Source organism: Odocoileus virginianus, chromosome 34, assembly GCF_023699985.2.
Source record: "Odocoileus virginianus isolate 20LAN1187 ecotype Illinois chromosome 34, Ovbor_1.2, whole genome shotgun sequence".
Taxonomy (NCBI): domain Eukaryota; kingdom Metazoa; phylum Chordata; class Mammalia; order Artiodactyla; family Cervidae; genus Odocoileus; species Odocoileus virginianus.
Window position 1 is genome coordinate 19,035,251 of NC_069707.1, and position 15,304 is coordinate 19,050,554.

At 38.1% G+C, this 15,304-nt stretch overlaps 1 pseudogene; it reads right to left on the bottom strand.

The window, feature by feature from the left end:
- Window positions 1–1,394: 1,394 nt before the first annotated feature.
- The window catches only part of LOC139033034 (elongation factor 1-alpha 1-like), a 57,391-nt pseudogene continuing 43,481 nt past the window's right edge, over window positions 1,395–15,304 (bottom strand).

Below are 15,304 nucleotides of genomic sequence, written 5' to 3' on the forward strand. Positions count from 1 at the left end.
GGTATGCTTGATCAATTTTTGATTTAATGACATAATTTGTATAAAATATAGCCTATGTATATTGAAGCTGTTGTTGACATTATCTTTTTTCATAGAGAATGAAATTTTGCTTTCAGGAAAGCTATTAGAGTAGGGGTAGGTGATATAGGATTCAAAACTGGATTTCACTCTTTTGTGACGGCTAGTCTATTTCTGGTTGGATTTTATTTTTACAGTGTAGACCTTTAGGCTCCAAACTGGAAGGTAGGATATGCTTGATTGGTCTTAAGCTGTAGTTTTTGTTTTTCTTTTTGTTTTTTTTGGTCCCTCAAGATTGCCAGACTCTCTGCTCATCTTGCTAATCTCTTACCCATGACATTCTGCTTGTCCTCTTAGCTTCCCTAACACAATGTGCTAAAAAACGCTTAAGGAGTTAGGTATTTTAAGTTGATAGTTCTAATAGGGGCTCTTTCCAGTTTGTTTTCCTTCGTTTCAGGGTCCTAACTGTTGAAGCCTTGGCTTCCTTGGTTTCTCTTCAGTGGTATCAAGCAGACTTTTTTTTCAAGATTTTGTGTTTTTTCACCAGCCATTTATGGTGGATGTATTGATCAGTAATGAGTTATACCAACACCACAAGTTAAACAACTCTGAAGCAGTTTTTATTTTTCAGCTTCCAATATCTTTGTTTTCATAGAACTGGACACAAGTAACTCATCAAAGAAGGCCATTCCTCAATATCTTAAACTTTGTTATTTCAGATTCTTTTAACAAGCTTTACATTATTTGTAAGTATGAAAATGCATTTTAAAAAGGGAAACAAAGTTAAAAAGATTTTGCCAACATGTTTATTCAATATTAATAGAACTACATAAAATTAAATACTGTGTGTAACATAGGAGTTTTAATATTACAGAATTATAAACCTCTATAAGCTATGTCATGTAACAAGCTACTCTGCTTTTCTATCTTAAGCAACATGAAGTATTGTAAATGATAGATCACACCAATAACATTTCACTGTGTATTGAAATCAGCATAAGAAACAATCCTTTCATTGGATATAGGTAAAAAAAGCAAGAAACAGCACTTCAATCCCTACCCTGAAAATAATCAGGGTAATTAACTAATCAAATTTCAGAACATCAGCTATAGGTCACTGGCAACTTTTTCCTAAGCAATATTATGGAAAGTTTTGGTTTTGGTCAAAAGAAGATACAGGTTTGTTATTCAACTTCATTTTAATGTGTTTCAATATTTTATGACAGATTTTGGTTAAGATAGTTCCATTAAAAGTAGTGATTTAAAAATCTAACAACTTAAAACTACTACATTAAAAAAAAATGATCCATGAAATGTTCCTTTCTTTCTGAAGCTTTTACAATGCACTTATATTAACCAGACTTTTACTGTTAAACTTAAATAGCCAAATAAGACAAAGAGTTCTGAGCTATTCTCCCACAGCCAGTTAAGACAGTGCAGAGTTCTGTCCATTTAGCCATCTGAGATTTCTGAGCAGATCTGTTGACCTTGCCAGCTCCTGCGGGCTTCTTACCTGCTGTTGTGATGACAACCAGAGTAACTGTTTGCCTCACATCATGAACAGCAAAACGTCCCAGAGGAGGGTACTCAGAGAAACTCTCAGTACACATAGTTTTGTCATGAATCCCCTTAAAGATGGCAGCAGGAGTAGATTTCAAAAATTTGGGCCATCTTCCAGCTATTTATCAGAAAAGCAATCAATCTTCTTCTGCCTGGTAACCTTACAAGCAAGGTAAGCAGTGCGGCAATCCAGCTTGAGTGTAGAGTCAGCACTGATTTGGCCTGGATGGTTCAGGATAATACCTGGGCAATGAAGCCAACTGCTTCCATTAGCAAGTCATTTTTGCTGTCACCAGCCACATTGTCACAATAAATATATTTGACAAACATGTTCGTGACACTGAAGACCATATTTTCCCGAGGCAAAGCATCACTCAAAGTTTCAAGCTGCATTTCAACACACTTTACTTCAGTTGTTATGTTGACTTGGGCAAAGGTGGTCACTATACCCAGTCTAGTCTTGACTTGGCTCACAGGGGTTTAACCAGTAAGCCCAGTTTTGTAGACAACCTGGAGAGACAGACAAAAAGACTTGCCAGTTGCATGAGTTGTTGACAGGATGCAATACAGAACTTCAAGCAATGTAGTTCCACTGGTGTTGTCATCCTTATGGTGACTGTGGATTAAGAAATCCTAGATGTGTGTAGAGTTACTGCAAGAAGCTGAGATGTGGACTGGTCCACATATCATAATTTATAGACTGAATAAAAATAATCCACCCATTTTCATCTTAATTTTGTTCCAATTGTAGCTTATATCCTGCACATTTATTCTCAATTATTATTTTCTCAGTCAACAAACACAATACTTATGACTTTTTATGAGGTGATCTGTGATGTTTTTATATTTTTGAAAAGTTTCTTATAATTGGAAGGTTTGGGCAATAATCACTATATTAAAAATGTTGTTTTTCCTCACTGAGTCTAGGTTTTCTTCTGTATGAATAGAAATTTTACCCTTCTACCACGTAGAATGTAGTGAATGTTGAGGGAATTCAATAAATGTTAACTTCCCTAATAGTCCTTCCACACATAAGCCAGAAAATGTGGTTTGGCTCTACAATATAAGCTATCAAGTTTCTTCTTTCAAAGTAGAAGTGAGAGAGAGAGAGAGATTCACAGATTTCATCTGTGATGGTGTTCTTTCTTTCATTTCTGTAAGTAAGTGTAGGAGAAGTGTGGCTCGAACTCTAGCCCAATGGCCTTCACACTTTAAAAGTATGGTCCATTTATTCAGGGCCCTGGGGTTCTGTTATAAACTTCAATGTGCAAACACCAGGATGTAGGAAAGAAGAGGCTTGAGAAAAGACTAGAGGATACTAAATATAATGACAAAATACAAAGGCCTACAAGTGAAGTGGAGCAGACAACTGTGCAGGCATCAGATGTGAAAGAGATGTGATGGATCCAGTGAGTCTCGCTGTGTGTGAAGGAGAGAAATTGGGTTTTGAAGTCATGAGCTAAACTTCGCCTATATCAGCCAGTTAAATAGTGTGTCAGTAAGCTGAGTGCCTGGGCTTCCCTGTGGCTCAGCTGGTAATAAATCCTCCTGCAATGTGGGAGACCTGGGTTTGATCCCTGGGTTGGGAAGATCCCCTGGAGAAAGGAAAGGCTACCCACTCCAGTATTCTGGCCTGGAGAATTCCATGGACTGTTTAGTTCATGGGGTTGCAAAGAGTTGGACAGGACTGAATGACTTTACTTTTAGATGAATGCCTGATAAGGCCGGGGGTGGAACTCTGTGATGGAAGACCCTATTCTCCATCCTGAATGAATGCCCTCCACCCCCACAGGGGAGAGAGAGTACAGATTCCTCATTTCACCTGATGTGCTCATACCTGTAGAGATCACAGACATAAATGTGTTTTCTTCTTATTATTTTTTTCAGACACAATCAGTTGGACAAAAAAGATATGCAATTTATATGTAACTTTCACCACTCTGTTTTTTTTAATTCAACAAATGATCTGAGAAGTGGAAAGGATCCCTTATTTCCTTGTGGGATTATTCAGTTACGGAGGATATAAAGCAATCCAGCTGTGCAGAAAAGGATGTAATCTATTCATATGACTCTGAGTACTTGGAAAAGAAAAATGCCATGATAACAAGAACGTGTTTGCCATATTCTGGTCCCATACATAGTATGTGATACTAGGTTATTTACAGTTGTTTTCTAGGTATTGATACTTATAGTAGAGCCCATTGGATTTATGGTCAGGCTTTAACAATCTTGCAGTCTTAGAAGGATGCTTACTACTTCCTATAAATCAAGAGTATCAGTATGTTCCTATTTCTTAGAGACAGGAAGTTTCATTTTAGATTCAGCTGCAAAGTGCATAGATAATACAGGGTTCTCTGGGAGAATGTAAAGAAGTATTTAAGTGGCATACATTATAGAGTTAAAAAAAAAATGTTGTGTTAATTTGCATCCCAGGAAGGTCAAAAGGTAATTAAGATGGCATCTCAGTTTCTTTTAAAACACATAATTCATTTAGTGCTTCTAATGATCAGAAAAAGTATTCTAATAGTGACAATGGAGAATTAAATTCTCTCTTTAAACTTGAAGCCAAGGACATGGAAACATATCTCAGTTTTTCTTAAAATGTGACCTAAATAGAATCACTTGGAACTCTTGTTAAAAGTACAGACTACTGAACCTTGCCCCCAGATTATCAACTGTTTCTACTAACTTATAAAGGGAAAGATCAACATACCTAATACCAACTTCCTTAGCTTGGTCTCATACATTCCTGAAGGGACTTTCACTTCCAAGTTTGGGAAATTTTGAGCATCGAAATAAATAACCATATTGATGGGTTATAAATTATTTAACAAATGAAAGTAAATACATACATAAGTAGGGATAAGAGAAACTATTCTTTACAAATGAATACCAAATAATAAATATAGAAAAAAGTGTTGTAACTTGAAAAACCACTACTTACTCCTATTATAGAAATAATTATTTCAGTAAATGCTGACTTTATCATGGGCTGAGGAGTGAGATATTTCATGGCCCAAGGTATCTTCATTTTTCATGAAAAATATATATTAACACCAGAAAGGCTAGATCATCAGGCAGAATAGCTGGGCAGTGTATATAGTGGACCTCAAGGCAATAGCTTACACTTGGACCCTGAACCAAATGGAAAGACAAGAACCCTATATTCTTCTCAGGAGCCCACACCTTTGTTTTGACTGAGAGGCATCCATGGAAACTCAGGAAGACGTAGGACTTCAACAACTATGTAAGGACCTCAGAGCTCAACACTGAAGACTGACTCAACTTCTCATCCTAGGAAACAGGGACCATGGGAGTTCCTGCTCTTCCTCTTCTCGGACTGGCCCAGGAATCAGGTGACCTCAGGCTGGGTCTAGATGCAAGGATCTGTGGAAGGCATGAACCAGGGTAGCCAAGCCTGAATCGTAAAATAGCTTATTGTCATCTTACTACAATATTCACTTACCAACTGAGGGCAGCTGGGATCCCCAATTTTCCTGAAATATGCAGAACTTTTTCATCTTGGTCTGTCTGAAACCTTTCTGCTCTTGGGACTCTCTGGGGACTAGCAATAAAACAGTAGAATATTTTGGTTATTGGGGTTTTAAATCATAATCATCAGCTCTCTTTTGAATGTCTCATCTTTTTTTAATCCTAAAAGAGTAATTTGCACAGATAGGCAGTATTAAGAGCTCTTTATTTCTCCAAATATTCAATGTTTGTCCATGGAGATAAACAGACTATAGTAAGTTCCCTATATACAAATGAGTTCCATTCCAAGAGTGCGTTCATAAGTCTAATTTGTTTTTAACTCCAACAAAGTTAGGCTAGGTATCCAACTAACCCAATCGGTTATAGAGTACTGTATTATAATAGGTTTGTAAAACTCTTCACACAAACAATACATAAATAAAGAAAACATTTTTAATCTTACAGTATAGTACCTTGAAAAGTACAGTTGTACATTACAGCAGCTGGCATACAGGGCCTGGCATCGAGTGGGCAGGAAGAAGAGTTACTGCCTGGAGGAGGGAGAGGAGGTGGGAGATGGCACAGCTGAAGGATTGCCAGCAATAGGAGACGGAGGCAAGCTATAGCTTCACTCATGCCTGCCACTGATGGCACAGGTTCTGGTTCCTTGCTGGATTCAATTCCATCTACCCTCTTGAAAAACTGATCCTGGGGGAAAACTGATGTCTGCAGAGTAACTCTTTTTTTTTTTTTTATGGCCATAGATGGCACGGCAGCACTGGATTGTATTTTGAAGGTTGTATTCTGAAGGTTGCTGCTGCAACCTTCTTGAACTGTTTGGGTTCCGTGCCTCAAAAACTAACAGTGACTCCTCAAGTAGAACCAGCTTACATGACCGGACAAACATACATTCACATTTTGAAAGTTTGCAGCTTGAAGGTTTGTATGGAGGGGACTTAATGTAATCCTAACTGAGTCCAACACTGGACCCCATCACAGCCACTTCCCTATGCTGTTTCCTACATGATCCACATCACTCCCCTCTTTCTAGCTTCCAGATTTAAAATCAAAACAGAACAGCAATTTACAATCTTTGAATGGGTGAACTCACCAGAGCTCAGTAGCATATATATTGTACTTGTTCCTCATTAAAATTTCCCTTAGGAATGATGAAATAAAACAAGCAAACAAGACAAAGGTACAAATCTAAATAAATGTGCTTCCTCTTAATCCTAATTTCTATAGATATCTACAGCCAATATGGACTTTCCTGATGTCTCAGCTGGTAAAGACTCTGCCTGCAATGTGGGAGACCTGGGTTCAATCCCTGGGTTGGGAAGATCCCCTTAAGTAGCTGTGCTGTCCAGTTTTCTGGCATGGAGAATTCCATGGACTGTGACCTAAATCAAATCCCATACATACATACATACATACAGTGGAAGTGACAAATAGGTTGAAGGGATTAGTTCTGATAGACAGAGTGCTTGAAGAACTATGGACAGAGCTTCATGAATTGTACAGGAGACAGTGATCAAGACCATTTCCAAGAAAAAGAAATGCAAAAAGGCAAAATGGTTGTCTTAGGAGGCCTTACAAATAGCTGAGAAAAGAACAGAAGCTAAAGGCAAAGGAGAAAAGGAAAGATATACTCATTTGAATGCAGAGTTCCAAAGAATAGTAAGGAGAGATAAGAAAGCCTTCCTCAAAAGTCTACAAGCAATAAATGCTGGAGAGGGTATGGAGAAAAGGGAACCCTCTTACACTGTTGGTGGGAATGCAAATTAGTACAGCCACTATGGAAAACAGTGTGGAGATTCCTTAAAAAGCTGGAAATAGAACTGCCATATGACCCAGCAATCCCACTTCTGGGCATACACACTGAGGAAACCAGATCTGAAAGAGACACGTGCATCCCAATGTTCATCGCAGCACTGTTTATAATAGCCAGGACATGGAAGCAACCTAGATGCCCATCAGCAGACGAATGGATAAGAAAGCTGTGGTACATACACACAATGGAATATTACTCAGCCTTTAAAAAGAATTCATTTGAATCAGTTCTAATGAGATGGATGAAACTGGAGCCCGTTATACAGAGTGAAGTAAGCCAGAAAGATAAAGACCATTACAGTATACTAACACATATATATGGAATTTAGAAAGATGGTAATGATAACCCTATATGCAAAACAGAAAAAGAGACTCAAATGTATAGAACAGACTTGTGGACTCTGTGGGAGAAGGCGAGGGTGGGATGTTTCAGGAGAACAGCATTGAAACAAGTATACTATCAAGGGTGAAACAGATCACCAGCCCAGGTTGGATGCATGAGACAAGTGCTCAGGCCTGGTGCACTGGGAAAACCCAGAGGGATGGGATGGGGAGGGAGGTGGGAGGGGGGATCGGGATGGGGAGTACATGTAAATCCATGGCTAATTCATGTCAATGTATGACAAAAAGCCACTGCAATGTTGTAAAGTAATTAGCCTCCAACTAATAAAAATAAATGGAAAAAATAAAATAAAATAAAATAAAACCAATAAATGGAAAAAAATAAAAAAAAGAAAGCCTTCCTCAGTGCTCAGTGCAAAGAAATAGAGGAAAACAATAGAATGGGAAAGACTAGAGATCTCATCAAGATAATTAGAGATTCCAAGGGAACATTTCAAGCAAAGATGGGCACAGTAAGGGACAGAAATGATATGGACCTAACAGAAGCAGAACATATTAAGAAGAGGTGGCAAGAATACATAGAAGAACTATACAAAAAAGACCTTCACGACCCAGATAACCACGATGGTGTGATCACTCACTTAGAGCCAGACATCCTGGAATGTGAAGTCAAGTGGGCCTTAGGAAGCATCACTACAAACAGAGCTAATGGAGGTGATGGAATTCCAGTTGAGCTATTTCAAATCCTAAAAGATGATGCTGTGAAAGTGCTGCACTTGATATGCCAGCAAATTTGGAAAATTCAGCAGTGGCCACAGGACTGGAAAAGGTCAGTTTTCATCCCAATCTCAAAGAAAGACAGTGCCAAAGAATGTACAAACAAATGCACTCATCTCATATCCTAGCAAAGTAATGCTCAAAATTCTCCAAATGAGGCTTCAACAGTATGTGAACCATGAAATTCCAGATGTTCAAGCTGGATTTAGAAAAGGCCAAGGAATAAGAGATCAAATTGCCAACATCCATTGGATTATAGAAAAAGCGAGAGAGTTCCAGAAAAACATCTATTTCTGCTTTATTGACTATACCAAAGACTGTGTAAAATTCTTAAAGAGATGGGAATACCAGACCACCCAATCTGCCTCTTGATAAATCTGTATACAGGTCAGGAAGCAACAGTTAGAACTGGACATGGAACAACAGACTGGTTCCAAATAGGAAAAGGAGTACCTCAAACCTGTATATTGTCACCCTGCTTATTTAACTTACATGCAGAGTACATCATGAGAAATGCTTGACTGGATGAAGCACAACCTGGAATCAAGACTGCCAGGAGAAATACCAATAACCTCAGATATGGAGGTAACACCACCCTTATGGCAGAAAGTGAAGAAAAACTAAAGAGCCTCTTAATGAAAGTGAAAGAGAGAGTGAAAAAGTTGGCTTAAAACTCAACTTTCAGACAACTAACATCATGGCATCTGATTCCATCTCTTCATGGCAAATAGATGGGGAAAAATGGAAACACTGACAGGCTTTATTTTGGGGGGCTCCAAAATCACGGCAGAATGAAATTTCACTACAACCATGAAATTAAAAGATGCTTGCTCCTTGGAAGAAATGCTATGACCAAACTAGACAGCATATTAAAAAGCAGAGACATTACTTTGCCAAATAAGGTCCGTCTAGTCAAAGCTATGGGTTTTCCAGTAGTCATGTATGAAGGTGAGAGTTGGACTATAAAGAAAGCTTTGTGCTGAAGAATTGATACTTTTGAACTGTGGTGTTGGAGAAGACTCTTGAGAGTCCCTTGGACAGCAAGGAGATCCAAACAGTCCATCCTAAAGGAAATCAGTCCTAAATAGTCATTGGAAGGACTGATGCTGAAGCTGAAACTCCAATCCTTTGGCCACCTTATGCGAAGAACTGACTCATTTGCAAAGACCCTGATGCTGGGAAAGATTGAAGGCGGGAAGAGAAGGGGTCGACAGAGGGTGAGATGGTTGGATGGTATCACTAACTTGATGGACATGAGTCTGAGCATGTTCCAGGATTTGGTGAAGGACAGGGAAACCTGTCATTCTGCAGTCCATAGGGTTGCAAAGAGTTGGACATGACTGAGTGACTGAATTGACTGATGGTGTAGTCCATGGGGTCGCAAAAATTTGGACACGACTAAGTGACTTTCACTTTTTTTCACAGCCAATATAATCTCTAGACAGATAAATTTTGTTGAGGCTAGCAATGATTTCTATGAAAGCCTTTTGAGATATGAGGTGCAATGAGCCCACAGTGTAATAACAATCTGGAGACCTTAAAAACATGAATTAATAGCCCCTGGAATGTTTTGCAAGAGAAAGAAAGCCAAAGGTATTGAAGAAAGCAATGGGAAGTAAAATGAATAGATCAAAATCTTGTTCTAAGTCAGCTTTCAGATTTAAACCTCTTGACAGGTATGGTTCACACAATACTCTGTTTCACAGCATTGATATGATTTCAAAGGTGAGGGGGTGGCTTTAAGATATTCCACATAATCCTTGTATTTCCAACTGTTTTCTTGTTCATAAAAACTTGCAAGCTGTCTGCATCCTCTCTTTTGGGAAAGTCAGCACAGGTTTGTTAGTCACAAAACTGCAGAACACAACATCCTTAGAAAAATGTCAAATCTCCTGGTTGTGGGGTGTAATCTTGCCTTATTCAATTAAATGACTTTTCTCAGTGTTGAGATGCATAGCCGAAGGGGAGCATGCATTTCCTTAATTAAAAAATGGCTGTGAACTGAAGGAGTCATTTAATCATGTGGAACTAAGTAGGGAGACCAGGCTCTGTTTATCTCTAGTAGAATAACAAGCTGCAAATAAATGCAAAACATTTCAAGGCATAGGGAAACCAAGGATAGTTTCTCGAAATAACATCAGGGTTATATTTCACAAATAATATTTATATTGTTAGTTACTGAATTGTTTGCAGTCCCCAAATCTTTCCCGAATAGATCATTTTCTTAAAAGCTAAAGTCACTTGGCATTCAGGAATCAGAGATTTTTGATTGGTGAATTTTGGGTCTGCCCCTAACTAAGAGACAATAAGCAAACCACAAGAGCTTTCTAAATATTATTATGTTTTTCTGTAAATGGGATGTAAGGATTAAGTATTAAGATAATTTTGTCCTTGCATAAGGACAGAAGTAGATTTCTTCTCCCACCCCTCCTTCTGGCCAAAGTTAACTCCCACATTGGTTCTGCCACCCTGGATGACAAGCCATCCTTCTGATGGCTCATGCTAGAATTCCAGGTGTGATGCTGATCTTGAGTGGCTTTGGCCAGCAGCAGCTTGAGGCAGAGGTTCAGTTCCTGCCCAGAGTTTGAAGTCAGACTATAAGAGTAAGAACTCTGAAATCCAGGCACTAGACTACCAGGGACCAGGGCCAGAGACAAGGCCTTGGCCCTTCCAGTTTGCAGAAATGAAACAGAAAGAAACAAGTGTTTATTAGGAGGAAAAAAATAGTACATGTGTATACACATACAGGTGGGCTCAGAGACAGAATCACACCCTCATGGTAGTTTGAATCACTTATATAGGGCATTTCTTCCCAGTTTCCTCTGGCCAATCATCTTGCTTTGCCTGGTTCTGAGTCTGTGTTTGGCATATCTCAGAGTCCTCCTTTGTGTGCGTGTCCCCTCTAGAATGAGAAATATTGATCTCTTTTCTGGGTAGGGCTAGCTCCTCCTCTTCATCTTGGAGTATGTGTTCACATGGGACAAACTCCAGCTCTTCAGCCTAGGGCTCATCTATCTCACCTACCTCAGTGCCTAGAGGGAGGCAACTTCTCCCACTGTTTACAAGATTCTGTATGATCACAGAGTGTTTGCATGAACTCCCTGAAAAGGCGCTGTCTTTCAGGAGAGCAAGGAGACCAACTGATCTCAAAAGGCTTGGTAGGGATCTCTATGCTAAACAGCTTCCCAACAGTAAGAGTCCATAGATAAGTACAATTTCAAATCAAATAGAAGAGGATAAGTGTCTGGTTGCCAATATTTATCATTAAAAAATATAATCAAAAACACAAACCAAAAAAACCATACATCTTGATTGATATTTCATAACTGTGCTATTTAGTAGCCAAGTTGTGTCCGACTCTTTGCAACTCCATGGACTGTAGCCTGCCAGGCTCACTCTGTCCATGGGATGTCCCAGGCAAGAATACTAGAGTGGGTTGCCATTTCCTTCTCCAAATATTCCTTAATACAAAATTATTTTAATGCCAATAACATTTGGAAGATATGCATTTGAAGTAAAAAACTTTATTTTGAAGGAAATAAATTTAATTATATAATAAAGGTATTGCACTGCCTATATTTGATTTATTTTGCTGCAGACTAATGGAAAACCCTGTGTGGGAAAAAATGGGTCTGTTCATAGACATTTAGAAATCATTACTTTAATGAGCCTTACAAAACAAAAGCTAGCTTATTGATGGAAAGCCCTATCAATTTTTAAGCTTAGTTATAAATGGAATTTTAAAGCTTGCCTGTTTATTTATCCTGTAAAAAACCTCCTTCTTTTGTTATTCTCTGATCTGTAACACAGCATTTGTGGCTGATGGTGGTAGACTTGGCTTCTAAAACAGTAGAAACACAAGCTAACTTCCACATTTGTGACTGTGTCTGGAGATGAATAAAAACGAAGAAACCAAATCTGACTGAAACCAAATGCAGTCTAAAATAATGTAATTTTCTTAGAAATAGAAAATCTACTGTGTAAGATGCAAGGCTAGCCACAGCCTCATACAACCCTAAATATCCTACTATACTTATTTGGGGAGCTGTCTCAATAATTTCACAATTTGACTGATGCTCTTGATGTCATTTTTACTTGCTATAGTTTTCTTGTTAGTAAGATTGCTTTACAAGTGATACATGTTACAAGCCATGGTTCAAAGTATTGCTGCCATCCTAGGACCATCTAAAAGAAAAACACAATGAGAGAGAAGAAAAATTGAGAGAAAATAACTTTATAAAACCACCAAATACAACTTCTACAGAAAAATTTTCATTAAAAGGTAGATGCTAGTAAAGAGAAAGATGAATCTTAGGTACTATAATTTAGAATATCAATAGCGTGGGAGATAATCTCGACTCTACAAAAAGTATATGGGAATTCATAGGCATTTCTGAAAGGCAATGCATATCAGGATTATAATATCTTCTGTGCAACATAGGTTTTAAGTCTCTTTTCTATTGCAAGGATAAAATATAATATTATAAGGATATATTAAAATGAAGAATGGGGCTAATGAAATTTGGGCGTTGGGATAATATTCAAATAGCGCTTAATGAAACTAACTTTCACAATTTCTGTCTTTTTTATTTGTTCTATTTAGTGTATTTTGTTTATTCAATACACTGCTACTTCTTTTTTTCCTTCCAAGTTATATGTCACTCTGAAAATACTCATAATACATAATTATTCATTACTGAACACTCTGAAATTACTTACTTACGCTAATTACCATTGAAAGACAAATCCTAAATGTCTAATGGAGAATGAGTCTGCTTATTATGTACAATTATATCCAGTTTCACTTGAATGATTGTAATTAAATGTCACTAAGTAGTATATGATATTACTCCTTTTCTTCTCCAACTCTAACCTGTGCTAGCAGTTTATCTGCATTACGGCCTATCCAATTGCCAGATTTATTGTTGCACAAAGCTACTGAACAATGGTTTAATAGAATTTAAATCTTAATTAACCGCTAATTAGAAAGAAAACATGGAGGGTCCTCCCCACCAAAAAAAAAAAAATCTACTTTTTTCCTAATAGATTTTAAAAGGCATTTCCTAAACCATACATCTCACAAAATTAATAGGTGTTATCAGGAGACAGCTTGCATGTTGGAGAGCCAAGAATCCTGTGGGAGAAGCCTGTTGATTCACTGCTACTGTATCATTTTTTAAAGCAGTATGGAATTAAACTTTAATTTCTATGAAGGAAACACTGCTACGGCAAAATGAATTCTGCTAAGCCAGTTTCATTTCCCTGCACACTGCTCTCGTTAGATAAAAGAAGTTTCACTGAGAGCTCAGGAATTGAACACTGGAACAGTAACATGAGCTTCAGTGAAAGAATATGGTGGAATCTATTGCTTTGATAGTAGCTATAGGTCAGTGGTGATGGTTATGACAGCGTCTGTCTCTAAACTTCCACAAGTGTGACTTCACTGATTATCCCAGGCTTAAGTTCCACATTCCAATTTCCTGGCTAGTCACTGTATTAACATCATTTCAAAATCAATATACCTAATGCTGAATCTATCATTTTCCTCCCAAATCAGCAAATTTTTTCAATCTGCTTTCTAAAGGACCTGTGCTAGACTTTTAATTAAAAATGAGCCTTGTACCGACATTCAAGAACTTCGACATTAGCATCCAAAACTTTTTAGCATGTTGCTCCGTTCTAGTCACTCCTACTTTTAGTTTTGTTTTATTCATTGTTACTAGTATCTTTAACAATCTGTGGACTTTTCCCAAAAGGACACCCATGTATCTATAAACCCAGTATTTTTTTCAACTTTGTAAGGGGCTCAAGGATATCTAAAAAGCCACAAATAAATCTCTTATGAGTCCCAATATCCCTTTGTTTTTCCTATAAAATTAGGCTATTTGATGTTTCCTTTGTATTCTGTATTATCCTGATACTGAGCTCTGGTTATGCTATACCTGGCACCAGCAACCTTCTCTCTCATACATATATATTCTTTAAGTGAAAGTGAAAGTGTTAGTCACTCAGGCATGTCCGACTCCTTGCAACCCCATGGATGGTAGCCCACCAGGCTTCTCTTGTGCATGGAATTCTCCAGGCTGGAATACTAGAGTGGGTAGCCATGCCCTTTTCTAGGAGGTCTTTCTGACCCAGGGACTGAACTGGGTCTCCTCCATTGCAGGCGGATTCTTCACCGTCTGAGCCACCAGAGAAGCCACCTAGTCTTTGAAGTCTGTCTCTAACGTTGCATCCACAAGTAGGTATTTCTTGGGGGTTTTGACTACCCAACACCCATCCTCCCTTTTGCTGGCAGTAGTACCCTTATTTTGGATGAAATACTCACCCCTCCCTCATGGAGTCCACAGCGCTCCTTCAACTTGGTTCTTGATTGACTCCAACCAACTAGCACTTTCAATCTCTTCGGTCATAGAGACTGACTGCTAAATAGGTACATGTCTGGGAGGCTGGCAGACATCTGATGGGGGTTTCTGGGAAAGGAGTTTCATTACTCTTTGGTGGAGATCCTCTTTTCCTCCTGGAAATTAGAAAGGAAGCATATAATTCCTCTACATTCTGACTACTCTTGTAATTAGAAGAAGTGCATGTTTAGGCTTAAGCAGACATACTAGAAGAAATCAAGAGAAATTTGGAGAAACTAGGTCTTGAGTTACACTCTTGAGCCACCAGACCACGACTGACTAGAAGCCCACCTTTTATATTATTCAATACATTTTCTATGTCATTTGAGTTAGTTTGAGATAGGTCTTCTATTGCTTGCAAACTAAAAATTTCTAAAGTATGTATTTCTCAAACAGTCTTGATTATCCTTTTTAGTACATTGTGACATTTTATTGGTTCAATTTTTGTGTCAATTGGTTTAATCTGTGTGTAATGGTTTCTGTGGCTTATTTTCCATCTGATAAGAAGTTCACGCCTGAAAAACTATACATCAAGCATGTTTCTAACCTTTATTTCACCTTGCCTGAGACCTTTCATTTCTTTATATATGATTATACATGGTTTCCTTATATAGTAACTGCTGACTTTACAATGCTTCAGACCCTATGGTAAGCACAGAGAACAGGAGCAGAAAGGGCAGAGGGTTGTCTATGGGTAGCAAGCCATCCAAAAATTTAGTGGCTTAAATTAGTGATCATATATTTTACAACAACAAAATATTTTACTGATAAATATATAATTTGACCAGGATTTTTCAAGGGCAATATGTCTCCCCTCTCCATGGTAACAGCTGAACTGGAGGGATCACTTCCAAGATGATGGACTTATGTGGCTGGCAAGTTGGTACTGTCTGTTGAGCTGA